This window comes from Arachis hypogaea, chromosome 3 (assembly GCF_003086295.3).
Source record: "Arachis hypogaea cultivar Tifrunner chromosome 3, arahy.Tifrunner.gnm2.J5K5, whole genome shotgun sequence".
NCBI classification, from domain to species: Eukaryota; Viridiplantae; Streptophyta; class Magnoliopsida; order Fabales; family Fabaceae; genus Arachis; species Arachis hypogaea.
In genome coordinates this window covers 66954917-66959472 of record NC_092038.1, presented here as the reverse complement: position 1 = coordinate 66959472, position 4556 = coordinate 66954917, and the positions used below count along the sequence as shown (strand labels likewise).

The window sequence follows — 4556 nt, the reverse complement described above, 5'->3', positions numbered from 1 at the left end:
ACACAAATTCTATATTAAGGAAAAATTCCTAAACCCGCTTTGGTCCCCACCAAGTTTTTGGCGCCGTTATCGGGGACACACTTTAAGTGCAATGAGTGCTATGATTTTGGTTGTTGTAAATATGTGAATAGTGTGAATATTTGAATTTTGTCTACTACTTGGTACTAATTGTAGATAGCACTTCTATTTTGCTAGTCTCACTTGTTATTGGTTGTTAAGTTGGTTTTTGTTTATTTGCCTATTCTTGTTTTGCTTTTAATAATTGCATGCTTTCATTGCCTCCTCTATTGATTGACACAGTCACTTCCAGACCCGAGCTTAGCCCCTTTTGATCCGAAAATAGAAAGAACTTTGACTCATATTAGGCAAGCTCGGCTCCAGCTAGCATTTGTGGATAGTGAATTGGGCTTGGTTGAAGAGCACACCAATTCACTACCACCATCAACCCGTGACCATCATTCTTCAAAAAACGAGGAAACTTTATATTCATCTGTGGGGAGTGCTGAAATCTCTTTAAGTGAATCAGGTGACAGCACCACGGCGGATCCACCTCGAAGAATCACCTTAAGGGAAGCCGGAGCTCCAGATATCAATTTGCAACCGCTACAAATCCAGTATCTAGCTTTGGATCTAAATTTTGAGCTCAAGACCGACACGATAAACTTGCTCCCCAAATACAATGGATTACCCGAGGAAGATCCCCTTAAGAATCTAAAGGACTTTCAAGTTGCATGCTCCACTGCAAGAAGGCACGCTGCAAATGAAGCAGCAGTTTTGGTTTTCACTTTTCCTTTCTCTTTGGAGGGAAAGGCGAAAGAGTGGTTTTATACTCAACCGGAAAATGTGATTTCCAATGGGGACTTGTTGCGTAAGAAATCTCTGGAAAATTTCTACCCACCTCAAAAAATAGATAAGCTATGAAAGGAGATTTCTTGCATTGTGCAAAGAGATGGGGAAACTCTGTATGAGTACTGGGAGAGATTTAAGAAGTTGTTGGAAGCTTGCCCCTACCACCGTATTGACGAGTTGGTACTTATTAGCTATTTCTGTCAAGGGATGAATCCCCAAGATAAGCTTCTTCTGGATGCCTCTAGTGGAGGATCCCTCACCAAAAACAAGACCGCCGAGGAAGCTTGGGAGATCATAGCGGATTTGGCAGACTCCACTCAACACTCAAGGGCAAGGAATCCACAACCTAAAGCTTTAAGTGAAGTTTCTCCTTCCGGATATGCCATTTTGACCAGGACCCTCAGTGAGATGACAATTTTGTTAAGACAAATCACCCAAGGACAAAAAATCCCTCAACTCCAAGAATAGAAGGACCATCAAGATCATGCGGTATTTGTGCTTGTAGTGGCAATTACACCGATAAGTGCCCTCAACTCCAAGAGGACACTACATTGGCGGTAGCTAACCCATACCCACAAAGGTCCACCTACAATCAAAGAGCTAATTAACATAGAGGAAATCAAAACCAAAGATGGAGGGATAATTCTAATCAAAGGTGGAATCAAGCTCCGCAAGCTCAACCTTACCCAAGCCAACAAGCTTACTATCATCAAGCTCCTCAAGGTCAACCTCAATACCAACAATCCAACCCACAACCTCCACAATCTCAACCTCAAAGGAGATATCAACATCCAAATAGTAGATCTAACTGTTCTCAAGGCAATCAAGGCCCTCCTCCCAATCAACCTTACATGAATGACACCCTTCAAGCCTTTATGCATGAGCAACAGGAGTTTCATAAGAAACAAGATGCATATATGGCTACAATTGCCGAAGCACTCTCCCATTTGACTTTTTCTCCTCTGACTACTCAAAATTCCCAACAAGCCTCAACTTCTAGTGGTTTGCCTTCTCAACCTCAACCGAATCCTAAGGGAAACATCACGCTATCACCCTTAGGAGTGGCACTAAGTTGGAATTGATGTTGTGCCTACAAATTTGAGTGAGGAGAGAAACAATGAGGAGGTAGGAGATGAAGTGGAAGTGAAGAAGGATGAGGAGAAAAATGTTGAAAAAGTTGAGGAAGAACCACTCAAGGTCAAGGAGCCAAAAAGGAAAAATCCGCTTGAAGAGCCTATGCCCATTCCATTTCCAACTTTGGCTAAGAAGGCCAAGAAGCAAGAAAAACTTGACCCCAACATGGTGGAAATTTTTAAGAATGTTGAAGTCACCGTCCCACTCTTTCAAGCCATTCAACAAGTGCCTAAATATGCCATGTTCCTCAAAGATGTTTGTACGCACAAAGACAAAATTGGCGAGCTCAACAAAAGGCCGATAGATGATTTCATCTCTTCTCTAATTCCTGAAAAATGCAATGACCCCGGTCCGTGTTTGGTTATTTGTTTAATTGGTGGGATGAAGTTCATGGATTGTATGTGCGATTTGGGGGCGTGCGTAAGCATTATGCCACTCCCTATTTATGAGAGATGGAACTTGTCACCCTATTTGTGTTGGCTGATAAGAGCATTGTATCAGTTGTGGGGATTACGGAAAATGTCCTAGCTGACATCCAAGGATTACTCTTCCCGGTGGATTTTCATATTTTGGAGACCCCTCCCATTAACTCAGACAAGCCATCATCTATACTCCTTGGGATACCATTTTTGAAGACGGCCCGATTCAAGCTAGATGCACATTTGGGAGTCTATTCTTTTGAGGCCGATGACAAAGTGGTAGAATTCACTTTGGAGGAGTCTAACAAGCCCATTCTCGAAGAGCGATATCATTGAAAGATGTTGCTATGGAATCCAGTTCAAAGGATCAAACTCAACCAAAGAATGCTAAGGAGTTGGAGATCTTCCTCCTTGGAGAAGTTTCTAAGTGACCAATGAAGCCATGCAAAGTCCAACTTAGGACTCTAAACCAAAGTGCTTGGTGGGAGACATCCCACCATGGTAACATTGTTCCAACTTTATCTCTTGTTTATAGCTTTTTGATTTAGCTGCCTTCTTGTGATATGATGATTAACTTAGTTTTGATTTAGTATTTTTGAGTTGAATAAGTTGAATTACTTGTGGATCATGAATTTATGCTTGTTTGTATGATCTGGGGTTGGTATGTTGATATGCTAAGGTAGGTACCTTAGTTTTGAAAAGAAATTTTTTTTGTGAAACAAGGCATCTGTGCGTGCGCACCCTGCTGTGCGTGCGCACACAACTGCGTTTTTCACCTCCTGTGCAAGCGCACAAGCTTGTGTGCCCGCACACCCCTTACAGTGCCCTCTGGTTGCAGCGCCAGCACAGCCTGTGTGTGGGCGCTGCCCTATTCTTCTTGACCTGTGTGTGCACACCGCTTTGTCCGTACGCACGCTTTCCCCTTCTCACATTGCCTGTGTGGCTGCACAGATGTGTGCGTCCGCAGACCATTTGATAGCCCCTCTGGTGGGAGCGTGGGAACGGCATGTGCGTGTGAACAACCCCTCTATCCTTGCTTCTATGCTTGCGCATGGACCTGTGTGTGCACGCACACATGATTCTTCCCTCAAGCAAAATTGTTTCGAAAAAAAAAGAGAGAGAAGCTTTTGTGCGAGTGCACGCCCTTGTGCACCCAAACACTCTAATGTACCCCATCTGGTGAGAGCGACCGCACGCTCTATGCACTCGCATCCCCCTCCTTTCCGTATCTTGTGCGAATGCACCCGCTTATGCGTACGCACACACCCCAGCTCTCAGGTAACCCTGCCATCGGCTACCACTGCCGTCAGCCACCATCAACTCTCTCTCTCTCTTACTCCTTTTTTCTTTCTTTCCTTCTTTCCCTTCTTTCCTTTCTCTTTTCTCTCTTCACCACCGATGAGTTTCTCCCCTCCGGTGCTTTTTCCGGCAAAACCTGTGATGACTTGCATCATTTACCCTGTTTACCTATGCAAAAAGACCATAAAAAGATCACATATTCATTGTTTCAATGCAATTTCATGAGCTAATTGATGAATATTATGGTACATTGCTTTGAAATGGGTTAGTGCTGAATTTCAAGTGAAAAGTGCAACAAAAGGTGTTCCGAGGGTTACCTAAAATTGTAGGTCAATCTCGGACGAAATCTTCTATACTGATCGGAGATGACGGGTCCGACTTGTGCGTGGCAGCTAGAGCTGTTGTGTCTGACTTGTTGGACTGGCAATGCTGCTGATCCTTTGTCACCAGAGGGTGGTGGTACCTGCAAGGGACTCCGATGCTTAAGTTAGCAAGGGTATTAAGCAGGTTTTTAGTAGAATCAGAGTATGAGTTATACCTGGTTGCTCCAACGTATTTATAATGTTGTAGAGTGATCTTTTCTAGGGATAAGATAGTTATCTTATCTTATATTTTAGTGGAGTTATCTTATTTTTAAGGGAACCACCCTAATCTCTATGGGCTTGGGATGCCTGTGGATTCGGGTCGTGTTCCTCTGTTTAGGCCCTTTTTGCGCTTTCCTGGTGAATAGGCCGAGCTCCTGAAGAAGAGGTCGGATAGTCCTGACCTTAAGAGGTTGGTCGACTTATCGTCAAACAACCCGGGTCTGACAGCTCGACCCAGGGTATGAGCAGTGCCCCTGCTCGAGTGCGGTCT

General features: G+C 44.0%; 1 non-coding gene across 1 annotated transcript; it reads right to left on the bottom strand.

The window, feature by feature from the left end:
* Positions 1-912: 912 nt before the first annotated feature.
* LOC112793948 (small nucleolar RNA R71) lies at positions 913-1019 on the bottom strand. Its single transcript, XR_003198634.1, has one exon. It is a non-coding gene; the product is annotated as a small nucleolar RNA R71 (small nucleolar RNA).
* Between the last annotated feature and the right edge of the window lie 3537 nt (positions 1020-4556).